This window comes from Oryctolagus cuniculus, chromosome 17 (genome assembly GCF_051225735.1).
Source record: "Oryctolagus cuniculus isolate XC-2025 breed Fujian yellow rabbit chromosome 17, ASM5122573v1, whole genome shotgun sequence".
Taxonomy (NCBI): Eukaryota; Metazoa; Chordata; class Mammalia; order Lagomorpha; family Leporidae; genus Oryctolagus; species Oryctolagus cuniculus.
This window is the reverse complement of record NC_142883.1, coordinates 10098857-10115481: the sequence shown is the minus strand read 5'-3', so window position 1 is coordinate 10115481 and position 16625 is coordinate 10098857. Positions and strand designations below refer to the sequence as shown.

At 39.8% G+C, this 16625-nt stretch overlaps 1 long non-coding RNA gene across 4 annotated transcripts in view; it reads left to right on the top strand.

Annotated features, from left to right (window-relative positions):
* Window positions 1-15350, top strand: part of LOC138846027 (uncharacterized) — a 58234-nt gene extending 42884 nt beyond the window's left edge. For 2 of the 4 annotated variants that reach the window (XR_016223496.1, XR_016223501.1), the window contains one exon: window positions 1612-1832. This is a non-coding gene — a long non-coding RNA (uncharacterized LOC138846027). Of the gene's footprint in view, window positions 1-1611; window positions 1833-8153; window positions 8224-15211 lie in introns of those variants that run through there. The other 2 variants (XR_016223498.1, XR_016223500.1) reach the window with 2 other exon arrangements.
* Window positions 15351-16625: the final 1275 nt, after the last annotated feature.

Below are 16625 nucleotides of genomic sequence, written 5' to 3'. Positions count from 1 at the left end.
CAGCATCTGAGTGGCCCATCCCCTGTCATTTTTTTCTGAGTTCTCCTTCACCAGGAACTTTGTCTCTTCTATGTGGCCCCTCGCACGTCATGTAAATGGTCATACCAGATTGTGGTGAACCTTGGTTTGCATGGAAACTGTAATGCAGGTGGAAGATAACCTTTGACAGGCTCTCTCCTATACTTCTGCAGCCAGTGTCACACAGGGGCTGCAGGAAGCTGCTTCCAGCAGGCTAGGGCCCGGGAGGACACGATAACAGGGGGAGAAGCACCTGGTACCAGCGGCACTCCGTCCAGGAAGAAAACAGGATTTAAAATATCAACAACATCCTCAAAACACCAGCGAGTGTTCAGCTCACTCCTGGGTTTGTTTGATTCTATTCTTCTAAGAGTCTCATGAGAATCTTTATTGAAACAGGAAGATGGTCAAGAGATAAAGCAAAGTTGCAAGATTTCCGGTAGACATCATCAAAAAGGTTTTTTTTGTTGGTGTTGATCTTTTATTTTTAAGCACATGAATATGATCAACCATGTCATATCTACAATACTAAACTTGTTTTCAGCTGAGCAAAAATTTACATACCTCAAGACTGACACTATTTTAGGGGAAATGATGCAAATGGGAACAAAACAAAAAGAAGAAAGGGTTTTGATGATCTTGTCTTTCCAGAAGCGCCTCTTCCGAAGCAGATGTTATCTCTGTTAACACCATATTAACAGCAAAAAATGACATTTATTAAGTGCTCACCACCCCAGGCATTGTGCAAGCTGCTTTGTGTGCACTTTCATTTAATGCATGGGAAACATATGCGTAGGGAGGTGAGGTAGCTCTCCCAGAATCTTACAGTAAGTAGGTGATGGACCAAAGGCTGGAACGCAGACTGTGTATCCCAGAGCCAGTTCATTTGCTACTTACACTTTAGCCTATCTGTACCATTCTTGTCTTTTATTAGCTATATTTTTTATTATTTTATTTTAAAATCAACTTAAAAATTTTTAACTGACATGAAATTGTACCTATGTAAGCCATCCCTACTTTGTATTGTTTTTTAAAAATAAAGACTTTTAAAATTTTATTTTTAGAGGCAGAGTTACAGAGAGAGGGAGAGACACAGAGAAATCTGTGATTCACTCTCCAAATGGCTGCAAGAGCCAAACCTGGGCTGGGCTGAAACCAGGAGCAAAGTGGCTTCAGCCCCTTCCAGGCTTGCATGGGCTCAGGTACTTGGGCCATCCTTCACTGCTCTCCCAGGCCATTAACAGGGAACTGGATTGGAAGTGGAGCACCCATGACATGAACTGGTGCCCATAAGGGCTGCTGGTATTGTAGATGATGGCTCAGGTGACTATGCCATGATACTGGTTCCACCATTCTTACTTTTACTAGGAAATATATGTGTACTTCAAAAATTCTGTGGAAAATTGAATTAACATATAAGTTTTGGTGCAAAAAATTTTTGAGATCCATGAATACACAGGGTCTTCAAAAAGTTAATGGAGGGGCCAGCACTGCGGCACAGCCAGTAAAGCCGTTGCCTGCAGTGCTAGCATCCTATGAAGGTGCTGGTTTGAATCCCGGCTGCTCCATTTCCGATCCAGCTCTCTGGCCCAGGAAAGCAGTGGAAGATGGCCCAAGTCCTAGGACCCTCTGCATTTATGTGGGAGACCCAGAAGAAGTTCTTGGATCCTGGCTTCAAATTGGCACAGCTCCAGCTGTTGCGGCCATCTGAGGAGGGAACCAGTGGATAGAAGACCTCTCTTTCTCTCTCTCTGCCTCTCTCTAACTCTGCCTTTCAAATAAATAAATAAATAAACAAATAAATCTTTAAAAAAGTTAATGGAATTCATATTATTTTAAAAAGTATGTATTATTCCGGCTGGCACACCAGGTTCTAGTCCTGGTTGGGGTGCCAGATTCTGTCCCGGTTGCTCCTCTTCCAGGCCAGCTCTCTGCAGTGGCCCAGGAGTGCAGTGGAGGATGGTCCAAGTGCTGCACCCGCATGGGAGACCAGGAGAAGCACCTGGCTCCTGGCTTCGGATCAGTGCAGCGCACCAACCGCAGTGGCCACTGGGGGGTGAACCAACGGAAAAAGGAAGACCTCTCTCTCTGTCTCTCTCTCACTGTCCACTCTGCCTGTCAAAAAAAAAAAAAAAGAGTATGCATTATTCCAGCATTTTCTGTACCCAAATAAACGTATCTGTTTCTATCATTTTCCATGAACTTTTGAAGTCACTTGTGTTACATTCACACTCTTCCTTAAAGACCATACAACTGTTACAAAAAAAAGTCCTGATCAGTATGTTAATTTTGCTAAAATTACCAATGTCTATTTATAGATTCAAAATACCCATGAAATTTCATGCTTGAAGCCATTTTCTTATCTTTCTGATAAATTCAGTCAATGCCAAGGGTCAGGCCTAAGACCTATTTTGCTACAAATTATCTTTGTTTATTGTGAGGGAAAGGAATTAAGCTAAAGATAAAGTTGAGAAGGTAAATGGCAAAATTCAGCCCCGTTTTTGCTTCTGAATAGGCATAACTAGGCTGAGTTTGCCAAGAAGAGCCAATAAGGGGTGTCCCTGCTGCGAATCATTATTCAAAGTACAGCCCTCCTTTTAACTTCAGCTGTTTCTTTAGTCTGATCCTGTAGATCCTCTGGAAAGTCACGGAATCTCTAGAGATGAGGGATTTCAAAAATACACCAATCCTGCTATCTTGGAAAAGTTGCTGTTTCAACAAGTAGCTCATTTCACTAAACAAGAAATGGGACAAAATAGCTCCAGATTATCAGGCTGGTGGTAAAGTCTATCTTGTTATAATTATCTGCATGCTATTAATTTATTCATCGATGCAGCAAATATTTATTGAGCTCATACTAGGTATCAGGCATTATTATAGGGCTGAATGCTTATAGCCTATAGCAATGCTTATAGACCTGGTGCCCTCAAGATCTTATACTCCAGAATGTTACTAAAACACTCAAAAATTATAGATTGAAAAGACAAATGATGTAACATAATAAAAATAAAATATAATTACTTTATTGAATTTTAACTTTAGCAGTATGCCAGGAACTCTACATGTATTAACTCTTTAATCCTTATAACAAATTATGTGGATTTTGTTCTACAAGAATGAAATAATTTTGTGATTCAGTTAAATATGATTACCATTCCCATTTTAAAGAAGAAGAAAAACAGAAACTCCCAAAATAGACTTACCGCCTCAACATTGCACAGGTGGAAGTATCAGAGCTGTGATTTAAACCCAGGGCCCTGTGACTCAGTCCACATTCTCCGTAATTATAACATATTGAATCAGAAGGGCAGAACTTATAATTAAATATGACCAGAAGAATAGGAGATTAATTTACAATAAAAGTTGGAAGTTGTTGAGATAATCACCCTGGATATTAAACCACATGGCAAATTCCCATTGGCTTAATGTTGTTTTCATCATCATCTTTAAATAACAATAGCCTTTAGTCTTTGTAATGATTTCTAGGTGTTAAGAGAGGGCCTGGAGGAAGACCTTTCTCACATAAAATTAACCCCAGTGGATTATTATTATTCTCCTTTCTGATCAATCAGTAATTATTTTAAGTACTTCTAGAGAATATTTTGTATGAGGTTTCCTTAGCTCATCAATTCCGACCTTCCCCAAGGCACATCAGTGAATCGAGTCTCTCTCTAAGTGATTCCTGGTTACTCTCACGCAGGGTATTACTGATCCTTGCAGAGAGTTAAGGAGCCTGAGCTTCCTGCAGGAAATCTGCGACTGAGTCCAGGACCTAGAGCGGAAACATTAAGTGTATCGTGGGAGAAAAGGAAAGCAAAGTGCTAAAGTTGTTACCCTGAACAGAGGATATTGGAGCATCCTGCAAAAAACTTCCTGTTTAGCCAGTAGACTAGAAAACAAGATGAAAAACACTCAACTTCAATGACTATTGTGTAAATATATTTTTATACTTTCATTATCCTGGGCATGCTTTACTCATAAGAACTCATGGTTTCCCAAGTTAGTAACTGAATCACATCCAGCCTCCCATCTTCCCTGTTTTGGCTGCCATAACAAAATCTTTGTGTCACTATTGTTAGCCTATCCCTAGGCCTGTGCTACACACTAGGATTGACTCACAACTCCCTTCTCCCTGCCCCAAATGTACTGACTTCAGCTTGTACTAAACACTTTGAGTCAGAGAATGCATCTTAAAAATTTTGGACTCAACTATATTGCCTTCTCCAGGGTCAGATTATGGTTGCCTTCTCTGCAGTTAGGTTGTGGGACCAAGCCATTTGACAAAGAGCAAAAGGCATTGATGGTTAAATGAAGTTAAGCTTCAATTTATGCTTTTCATTCCTATATTGTTTCAGAGGGCAGAATAAGATCAAATTCAAGGAGAACAATTGGATTTTTAAGATCCTCTATCAAAAACTTAAACATTTAATAGAGTAGGCATTTAGTCTGGCAGTTACGATGCCTGCATCTCATGTTGGAATATGATGCTAGGCTCTGGTCCCTGATTCTGGCTTCCTAGTAACTTGGAATCTGGAAAGCAGTGGTGATAGCTGAAGTAAATGGGATCCTACCACCTATGTAGGAGACCTGAATTGAATTCCCAATTCCTAGCTTCTGCTCAACTAATTCAGTTCCAGCTATTGTGGGAGTGAACTAGCAGATGGGGCTCTGTCTCTTTCTTTTTCTGTGTCTGTCACTGTCTCTCTGCCTCTCAAATAAATACCATCTTATAAAGAGGAAAAAGAAGTTTAAATATTTAAGAAAATTTCTGGTATTTGGCCAAACATATCCCAAATGTTGTATAGTGTTAAATGTGGGGTCTTCATAGAAAAGTCTATTATTATTTAATTCCCCATTTTCCATGAACTTTTTGAAGTCCCTTTCTATTATGTATTATATATTATATTGTGGCAGAAAATTGCTCTGAATAAAGACTTTTTGAATTTTTTCTTTTTTGACAGGCAGAGTGGACAGTGAGAGAGAGAGAGACAGAGAGAAAGGTCTTCCTTTTGCCGTTGGTTCACCCTCCAATGGCCGCCAATGTGCTGCGGCCGGTGCACCGCGCTGATCCAATGGCAGGAGCCAGGTGCTTCTCCTGGCTTCCCATGGGGTGCAGGGCCCAAGTACTTGGGCCATCCTCCACTGCACTCCTGGGCCACAGCAGACAGCTGGCCTGGAAGAGGGGCAACTGGGACAGAATCTGGCGCCCCGACCGGGACCAGAACCTGGTGTGCCGGCGCCGCTAGGCGGAGGATTAGCCTAGTGAGCCATGGCACTGGCCAACTTTTTGAATTTTTTAAAAACTCGTTAAACTAGATTGTTTTTATATGAAATGAAGTAGAAATTGTTTAAGTGGGAAAGAATGGAGAGCAGGTTCCTTTTTGTTTTGGCCATCTGGGTGTCCCAGTGCATCTGTATAATGGCTTGTGGAGCTGTGTAGCTATCTTCCTTCTAAGATATTTTGTCTTCTCCTTCTCCTTCCTCTCCACCCTCCAAATTAGGATGGTCCCAGAAGCATTTATTCCTCGCTCCCTTCCACTCTGAAATTTTCTGATTACAAAGTCACTAGTGAGATGGCTGTGTGGCACTTATTACTCATACACTACTTGGATGCAAAAATCTTGTATTAGAGTGCCTGCCCCGTTTCCCATGCAGCTTCCTTCTAATGTGCACTGTGGGTGGCAGCAGGGCATGGCTCCAGTCCTTGGGTCCCTCACACACATGCCCTCACTCTTTGTCTCTCTCATTCTGCCTTTCAAATAATTTTTTAAAAGTAAATAAAACAAAAAACGAGAAACAACTGTTTCTGTTTTGATAACTGAAGACAGAGAAGCAAGCATCTTCCATATAAATCTGTAAGATGGAAAATACCTTTAATCAGTGGTGTATCTAACATCCTGTTATCTCTGTATTCTTAAATACTATAAATTTGAGTTTAAACCATCTTTGGAGAGGATACTACTTTTGTAAGGTAGTATTTATTTGTGGTACCTAATGATACCACTTTTGTAAGATAACATCTATTTTCTTTGTAAGACTCTGATTCTCTTCTAGGTTTGTGTATTTCATTGAGCGCTTTCAGAACAATGACATCTACCAATTATTGAATTCTTGAATATACTATGCACAGTGTTAGGTACTTAGAATAAATGTGACTTTATGCTTTCCAAATTTAATGTCAGCTGTGTTGGAAGCAAGATCAAAACCAGACATATACTATGATTATACTATGCACAGTGTTAGGTACTTAGAATAAATGTGATTTTATGCTTTCCAAATTTAATGTCAGCTACATGTGTCTAATCAGTCCATTGCACTGGCTGCTAATTTTGATGACATCTTTGTCCCACTGATCTCCTCTCCTACTGTCATGACTGTAACTTGGTCCATTTTTTTTTCACTTAAAGCTACTCCATCCTGGAAACCAGAGTTCCCTTGCTCTGACTCTAATCCCTTATCTTACAGATGACTCTTATAGGACCTCTTATTCTGACCTCTCTTTAGTCTTGATCATGACCTCTGGTCTTTGAATATCTCTAATTTCTCTCTGTGAGCACCCTCTGTTATTTATTTCCATTCCTCCATAGCTTGGATTCCACAGTTCATGGCTTTAGTCACTTCTTTTGCCAATATCCTAGGTACCTTTGCCCTGGTGCTTTAGTTGCTGTCCGCAGGATGAATCGTCAGCATGCTTCTTGTTGGCCCACACAAGGCTCCTCCTTTCTGTTATTTTTCTGACCTCCCACCACCCCTGATTTCCTGACTCTTCTTCATATGGACACCCACCTTATTACACTAGGGTACACCTTTTTTTATTTTTTATTATTTTTTATTTTTTGACAGGCAGAGTGGACAGTGAGAGACAGAGACAGAGAGAAAGGTCTTCCTTTGCCGTTGGTTCTCCCTCCAATGGCCGCCGCGGCCGGCGCCCTGCGGCCGGCGCACCGCGCTGATCTGATGGCAGGAGCCAGGTGCTTCTCCTTGTCTCCCATGGGGTGCAGGGCCCAAGCACTTGGGCCATCCTCCACTGCACTCCCTGGCCACAGCAGAGAGCTGGCCTGGAAGAGGGGCAACCAGGATAGAATCCGGCGCCCCCACCGGGACTAGAACCCAGTGTGCTGGCGCCGCAAGGCAGAGGATTAGCCCAGTGAACTGCGGTGCCAATCAGGTACACCTTTCAACCTGACATTCATTGACTTATTTTGACTTGAGTATATACTGTTACCTATCCAACAGATCCAGTTTTTTAAATTTGTAATGCTCAGCTGGATACTCTTTGAAAAGCTTTTTTCTTCTTCTTCTTCTTCCATAGTACTCATTACACTTGTACTATGTTTTCTGCTTTGGAGTGGGTGTTTAGCCTAGAAGTAGGGCTGCCGCATGGGATGTCTGCACCTGAAAAGGGAGTGTCTGGGTTTGATCTTGCTTCCAACACAGCTTCCTGTTAATGCACACCCTGGGAGGCAGCAGATGGTGGCTCAAGTACTCGGGTCCCTGCCATCCAAATGGAAAACCAGACGCATTCTGGTTTTCTTATGTAAGGAGATAAGGAAGCTGAGGCACAGAGAGATTGTGCAAAATCTTTACCTCAGTAGTAAATATTAGGGAGATAATTAAAACTGAAGTATGAATTCTCAAACATTGCGCAAATTGACTCTAAATGAATTCTATATATAAGTGGTTTTTACAAAATATACCAAAGACATTTGTTGACTGCTCCTCTGACTATAAATCTGGACAGTTTTACTAAAAAAAATCTTGAAGATATTTTTCCAAAAACTTAAAGATATTTTTCCAAAAACTTATAAAGGTCATACTTTTTTATTTTAATTCATTTTCAGGGATGTAATACAGAAATAAATAAAAGATGAAGAAGAAAATTTATGCACAAATTTATTTGCTGTACAATAATTAATAAAATTTGACATGTAAATAACCTGAGAGTTTAATAAAAATGGGATAGTTTGTTGAAACACAAATTTGTGCAAAAAACCTATACAGCTTTTAAAATAATGCTTATAAAATATGTTCAGTAAAATTGAAATATTATATTAAAATGTGACAGTGCAATTATAAATATACTTGAAGCCTTAATGTACGTATACCAAATAATTCATCCACATTTTTGTTCACAGACATCCCTGAAAACATGAACACATGTGCAACCAGGACTGGCCACGTAATTGCAGGGTTATGTGCAAAATGGTAAGTTGGGACTACAAGGGAAAAGCTTATTAAGAATTTCAAGATGGTAGCAGGAGTACTTGAAATAAGAAATGAGGCCTGGTGGAGATAGGAATCCGTGTGACTACACAGATTGTACAGTCACGAAGCCAGCCCTGCATGCACATTTTGATAACAAAATAAGTTTAAGAAAATATGTTCAGATATTTCTAATCATTATATTTTGTGATATCATTCTGAGTGATTATCATTTTCTTCCTACTCTGTTCCTATATTATCTAAAATTTTCTCAATGTCTGTATTGCTTTAATTGAGGCAATAACTGTTTCTAAAAAAACACAAATCTCTAAATCTTGCAAAGCTGCAGAATCTACCCTTAAAATTAATGATGAAGTTTCCTAGAAGAGTGCTCTTTGCTGCTGAGTACCAAGAATGCGTCTCTTCACAGATATGGTTATTTCAGCTATAGCTGCTTAATGATAACACGATTAGGTTTTAGAAAAAATTATTGGAGTTGATAAATGTTGTTATTGTTGTCCCTGTGTCTTCATTTTCCCCCCATTTCCTTTTTCAGGCATTTACTGACTTCTTGTTTTCTAATACTTCCTAATTTAGGAGAAGAGGAAAATTAGTTGTTCAAAGGCTACTTACTGTGTGCAAAGAACAACATGCTGCAGTTTGGGTATGATTTGAGTGTGGCACCCAAGGTTTCATGTGTTGGCAGCTTTGTTTTGCAACATTATGAGGTGGTGAGACCTTTAAGAGATGGACCTGGTTTGAGGTTGTTGGGGACATACCATCATCATAAAGGATTGGTGTAGTCCTCACACCCCAGTTAGGCTCTGACTCTGGTCCTGCCGGATGACCTCTCTTCAGGTACTCTCCACCATGGCACCCTCCACTGTGGGGTCCTCACCATTGCCAGAAGTGTGGAACTGCCTGCTCCTCAATTTTCATCCTCCAAAACCATCAGCTAAATCAACCTCTTTTCTGTACACATCACCAAGATTCAGAAACTGATTTATAGTAATGGAAAACAGATGAGTATATGCTACATGAAGTAAATTATAATATAGTTTTGACTCTTTTAAAAAAGTCTTATCAAGTAGACAGTGATATCCCAGTCTCAAATAAAAAGATGTCAAATATAGAATTCATGTATCTGTAGCCAAGGTCACACCATCACTAAGAAACAGAGCTCATGTTAAAGCGCAGGTGAGATAAGTTAGCTTCCAAATAAGGGCACCGACTGTTCTCCCACCTCTTTACAAGCCTGCATAGTTTCTTAGATCAAGAGGTGATCTGTTTCCCACAGACTTGAATTTGGGCATAGCCTTATAACTTGCTTTGAAAAAAAAGAATGAAACAGGAGTGACTCTCTAGGACTTTGGAGTTGAGGCTTTAGGAGAGCTGGTAGCTTCTGCTTCCCAGAAACTATGCTGTAAAGAAATCCAGGCTGCACCATGAAATGATTGCAGACTACATATAGAGAGGTAGGGGAATAAATAGGTAGCACAGTTGTACTTAGAAACCCTACCACCTAGAGGGTGAGATAGATCTATAAACTGGGAACTACAAAGCATTGTAATGTGTGTTCCAATAGAGGTAAGTAAAAAAAAAATACACAAATAATGTAGAAGCTGGAGTAAAGAGTGAGTAATGTGCATGTATGTGTGTATATATGTGTGTGTGTGTGTGTGTGTGTGTGTGTGTAGGGCAGCTTTATAAAAGAATTGGCAATAATTGACTTGCATCTTGAAGGTTATATAGGGGTTCCCTAAATAGAAGAGGGCATCTTAGGAAAATCCAGAGCAGTAATTGAATAAAACATCCTTGGGGAATGATGCATAAAAAGTAGTTTCAGTAGTTTCACTGCTTTCTTTGATTTTTAGACTTCCAAGCTCTAAAGTATGAAAACTTTCTTACTGTAGTATCTATGCCGGTGGGTGTAAAGGCTGAATGGGAGGGACGGCTCCCTGCACTTATTAGTGGAGAAGGCTTTGTTTTTAAATATGCATTCCTCTGTGTGGGTACTTTTTTTGGTAATATTTGAGTATATTAATTTCTTAGGGCTCATGTAATGAACCATCACACACTTGGTGGCTTAAAACAAAATAAGTGTATTCTCATGTTTTTGGAGGTTGCAACGCTGAAATCAAGGTGCTGGCAGAGTCATGCTTCCAGTAATGAAGCCAGAGGAGAATCCTCTCTCACCTCTTTCAGCTTCTGGTGGCCTGAGGCATTTGGTGTTCTGTAGCAGCGTCACTTCCCGCTCTGTCTCTGTTTTCTCATGGTCTCATGGTCTCATTCTCTCATTCTCTGTCTGTGTCTTTTTCTTGTCCTATAAAGATATTGTTACTGGAACTGGCACTCGTCTAATCCAGGATGATCTCATTTTGGGGTCTTTTACTTAATTGTGTCTGCCCAAGCCCCCTTCCCCAAATCTACTCACTTTCATAGGTTTGGATAGACCTGTATTTTGATAGTGATCACCAATCAGGCCACTACAGAGAGTAAACCAAAATCTCCCTTTGCTAATGGTTTACATTTAAGAAAATATTTATTTTTTAAAGAAAAAACCTCCTTATTTTGTCACTTGTAAATTTTAAAACTTGTAAAATTCTAAAATGTTTAGTTGTAAATGTAATTTTGGTTGGGTCTTGATTCTAAGCATCATTTAAATTGCTAGATTTAAGCAAAAATCAAAAGGTCTGCATCAGAGAATAACTGGTTTTATGATTATCTATGCTAAATTGAAATGAAATACACTATGGGTACATTAAATGGTATGCAGACTGTGATTTCCAAAATGACAAATAAATGTTTTACATTATATTTTACTGTCAGCAAATGTTGGGGTGAAAGTCATTGCTATTTCTCATATAGCTACCTTGAGGAGGGTCAGGAAAGACATCAACATCTGAGATTTTTGTGTGAGTTATTTCAAGAATTCCATAGTCCAAACTCAGTTCAAAACAACATGCATGAGAATTCCATGGATTTTACATTGAACTTTTATCCACACTTTTTATCAGTAAAGAATGATTGTCTTGGAACTGGAGATTTTTGCTAGACTCCAATTATCTTTGTTTTGTAACTTAGATTTTTTTTCTCTCTCTCTTTAAAGATTTTTATGTATTTATTTAAAAAGTCAGACTTACAGAGAAGCAGTGAGAGAGAATAAAATATTTTTCATTTGCTGTTTCACTCCCCATCATTTCTCAGCCTTTTGGCTAAGGTAAGTGTTTCACTCCCCAGATGGCCAGAAGGCCAGGACTGGGGTAGGCTGAAGCCAGGAGCCAGAAGCTTCTTTCAGGGCTCCCACATGGGTAGGTAGCAGGGGCCCATGAACTTGGGCCATCTTCCACTGCGTTTTTGCCAGGCCATTAGCAGGGAGCTGGAAGGGGAGTGGAGCAGCCAGGACACAGACCAGTGCCATATGAGATGCCAGCATTGTAGGCGACAGCTTTACCTGCTATGCCATAATGCTGGCCCCAGGTTTGTATTCTTAATCAGAGCCTTTTGGGGGAAAACAGACTCATTTAGTACATAGCATAATAGAATTTTAGCTCCCAAGGAAACATGCTGAATTTGGACATATTCATCTAATTTTTCATTGGAATGGAAAGAGTTTTTAGACTTGTAGGAATTATTTCTTTCTCCTTCCAGTTGCTACCACTGGAAACTGAAGTAATTTTAGTCATTTTCTTAAAAAAAGTCTACATCTACAGGAGGCAGCAGGGAGTCTAGCCCATTAAAGTCTTCTCATGAATATGTAACAGCTTCTAATTTCTTGGTCTTCATAATCATCATCACCATCTGGAAAATTCCCTCACTGAACTAGTAGTTGTTAATTATATTGTCCCAGCTTCCAAAACAAAACGAAAAGAAAGGCCTTCCAGAAAATCCAAGTATATGATTTTCCTGCCTGTTATATTTCCCTGTGTTGATTTTATTTTTATGTTCCAAACATTCACGGACTCTAAAGTCTATGAAATCATGCTCCTGAACACTTGGTTTCAACAGCAAAGAACAAGCCCTGTCCATGATTCTATGTCCCCTCTTTCTTACATGATAACAGTTGGCTATCATGGGCACGGAAGCTTTGGATGAAGTCATGGTTATCTTTGAAACATCAGAAAGATTAAGTACATTCTGAACGAAGGCCAAGCACTTCATACCTCTTTCCCTAGACATTCTAACTTTTCTCATGGTTTAGTCATCAACTGTTCACTGGGCCTAGATAGGTGTATGGGTGGAAAACCTTTTTCTTTAACTTTATACACTCAGTGCTTGGGTCTGTGAATTAAACTGACACAAAACAGATTTACAGAAGAAAATCATACAAAGTTTATTTAATGTGTATATATTGACGTGCATGGTGACTTCACAAAAAAGAAGTGAGAAATTCAGAGGAACAGTTAAATTTGGGGACGCATATACTATTTTAACAAAGAGTTGCAAGTTTTAGAGAATTAATAAGACAGAGGAAAGGGATTTCTGTCTTCTAGATGTGGTAAATTGTGAGGAGATAAATATATGGGGACAATTAATGGTAAACAAAGTTTTTTTTTCCAAAAAATTTATTTATTTGTTTGAAAGTCAAAGTTACAGAGTAGAGACACACAGAGAGATCTCATTTCAGCTGGTTCACTCCCCCAAATGATTGTAATGGCTGGAGCCAGGAAATTCCTCTGGGTCTCCTACATGGATGTAGGGGCCTGAGGACTTGAGCCAATCTCTGCTGCTTTCCCAGACACTTTAAAATGGAGCTGGATAAGAAGCGGAGCAGCTGGGACTCAAACCAGCACCCATATGGGATGCCAGCACCTCAACTGGCAGCTTAACTCGCTGAGCCACGGTGCCAGCCCCTAAAGGCTCTTTAGGAAGGCTTTTTATGCAGTAGTTTCCCCTGACCTGCAGGGGATATGTTGAATACCTGAAACTGAAGTAATAATGAAACCCATGTACACTACATTTTTTCCTATTTATGAATACATCCATGACTATGATAAAGTGAAATTTATAAATTAGGCTAGAACAATTATAGCAATGCACTATCAAAATTGCCAGCATCACTACCCTTGTGCTTTTGGGGACATTATTAAATGAAATGTTACTTGAATACTAACCCTGGGACATGACAACAGTCGACCTGATAACCAAGATAGCTACTAGGTGATCAATGGGCAGGTAGCTGACACAGCATGGATATACTGGCTAAAGGAATGCTTCATAGGCAGAATGGAGTGGGTTGATACCAGATGTCATTACACTATTCAAAAAGGCATGCACCTTAAAACTTATGAATTGTTTCTTTCTGGAATTTTCCATTTAGTATTTTTGGATCATGGTTGGCCATGCATAACTGAAGATGTTACGTGAGAGTGAGACTGAAAATGTGAACAGAAAGCAAGAGGTTAATCTTTTTTCTGATACGGGATTAGAGAGGGGGTGGACATCTTCCTAAGGGGGATAGGTAGATAATTCTATATTTAAATTTTCTCAGTTGCCTCCAGGTCAAAATCATACTTACATTAAAGTAGCATATTTTGGGGTGACCTATTCTTATCTCCCTTATTAGGAAGCAGTCCCTGAGTGTTAGCCTAGCACAGACTCGCTTCTTAGAAGTTCTCCTAAATGTGTAGCATAGTGACTGAAGTGTGGAAGCCAGGTCTCTGTGCACACTATTTGCTTGCCACATAAAGATTTGTCAAAGACAAGACAAGTAGGCAATGCACTGAGAAGCCACATCAATCCCACCTAAAGTTCTACAGACTTGGGAGAACATGCCCTGCCACCTGAAAGCCATTCAGGGCAGTCCTGACCCTGCTTCCAACAGTGAGAGGGGTAGAGAGCACCTACAACGACTCCTTAAACAATCTTGAAAATTGAGTTGAGAATAAAATAGAGAAGCTAGGTGGCGCTGGCTGCCACAGGCTGCACGAGAAAATTGTCTACAAGTCAGATCATGCCTTGTACCCATAGCACGCAACTGCAGAATCTTTCTAAGGAGGCTGGTATTAAATACAGACCGATTTGAAACAAAGGAGAAATAAAGAAATTCCACTGCATCGCTCTCTAAGGCTCAACATTACCCATTCTCTAGATGTTACCCATTCTGTCTGAGTTCAAAATAAAAACTCATAAAACACAACTTGTATTTATCTATTTTCTAAATGAGCTCCTTCTGGCCATTTGCTTTTCTAATATTCTGTTTGGGCTTTTTGGTTTTGCAATCACCACTGACTTGGAGTTCCACAGGAAAACCAGAAGTTCCAAAATAGCAATCGGAAGAGAACTTGGTGCCAGTCCCTTTTCCGTTAATGCCTATTTTCCATCAGCCACGTAACCTGTGCATTTGGAATATTTTCCCAATAGCACTGACTTCCATAAGCTGCAGTGCCTGTCAGGAAATAAAACTGCTTTAGTGGAAAGACAAGAATTATTGCTGAGACAACAGGAATGTAGAACCAGCCTTCGAAATCCTACGAAATAGGAGAACCAAAGTGGGCTGTGCCAGTGAGGCAGGTTTAATAGAAGTGGGACAATTTTGATTTTCTAGTCACATCTTCGGGTCAAGTCACCTTCTGCAGAGTCTCTAAGCCTCAAAACAGGGATTATTAATCTTGTGAACAGATGACCACTTTACTTAAGTTAGTATATAATAGTGTGACATAATTTTCAACTTTATGAAAGATGGGAAGCATTCTATAGATAGAAATATTGAATCACATTTATAAATAGATTTAATAAATTTCATTTATTGAAACTATTACTACACTAAAATGAAAAATTCAAGCCAATAATTCCAGTTATCCTGGAAGATATGGAGCATGATATATATGCATCTGTAATCTTGATGGGTTTCTTGCAGGAGGAAAAAACAAAGCTTGCCATATTGGCTGTGGGGCTGGTGCCGCGGTCTAGTAGGTTAAGCCTCTGCCTGCAGCACCAGCATCCCTTATGGGTATCAGTTCATGTCATGGTTGCTTTTCTTTCAATCCAGCTTTCTGCTAATGGCCTGGGAAAGCAGTAGAAGATGGCCCAAGTACTTGGGCTCCTGCACCTGCATGGAAGACCCAGAAGAAGTTCCTGGGTCCTGGCTTCAGATTGGTTCAGCTCTGGCCATTGCAGCTACTTGGGGAACGAAACAGTGGATGGAAGGAAGACTTTTCTCTCTGTCTTTCCCCACCCCCCAGTCTGTAACTCTTATCTCTCAAATAAATACACAAATATTTTTATTAAAGGCATTGGCTGATAAAATATTGATGCTAATTAATACCCAGGTGGAAAAGATCTACAGGTTGGCAGACAGGTTATAAACTATTTCATTGGTCACAGAAATGCTCCAAATAATAAAAAAAAAGAAATGCTGGAATCTTTGCTGTAGTTCTGGTGGCCCTGGTGAATATTCCTACCTCTACTCTGTGCCCCTCAGCCTACTTTCTTCCCCACCATCAACAGAGCTTGTTGAAGAGCATTTCCTTACCTACAAAGGTACATCATTTTTCTTTACCCTTCATCCAACACTTCCTGACTCCCATTTAGTCAATACACATTATAATTTCTTGTTCCATCCTGCTAGCATAGTACTGATGGAAAACTTCACGGAAGAAGCAAGGAGTTGAGAATTCCAAGTTTACTTCTGCCATAGGAATGGGTTTCTATCTCATTTAGGTAGAAAAGGCCACAGAAAAAACCCTGATGGAGAATATAAACTCAAAAAGATTGGACAACACATTCATCTTATTCAATCACTGTATTTCTGGCCCCTGGCACAGTGCTTGGTATACAATCAGTAGTCCTTAGCTGAACTTTTTTATGCATCTGCTTATACATTCTGAATTTGTGAGAATCCCTGTCAAGATAGCTTATTAAATAGTAAACCAATGATCTTGAGCACCAATTACACATAGAGCTGTATTAGGAGCTATAGAGATTGTGAGCAATGATGCTTTTGTTCATGTTCGCTAACAGGTTGCCTATTAGTAAGTATATATTTGTAAGGAGATGGTATACTGCCTACAACCATCTGCCTCCGCATCTTATTTGTGTTTGATCCAGTTAGGTTAGCCCGATGCCACAAGAAACTATAAAGCCAATTCATGTTCTTAGATCAGTGTATCAGTTTCTCATGGGCAGGATTTGGCACAGGGAATTCATCTATTGTCAGTGCTCAAACAAAGGCAAAGATGAAAGGAACTTATTTCTTATTCCTAGAATAGTGCCCATGAGTCTTTGAGGTCAGAGTTACATTGGCATACTTTGCAAGTGAAGGGCACTGTTCTGTTGTCTTCTGAGTTAGTTTTAGTGACTTGTTTGAAATGCAGACTCCCTTAGAGTCTTTTGCTCCTCATTTCAACATCATAAATTTTGTTCTGTGACAGGGATCATGTTTGTGTAGGCTTCCCTTTTCACTA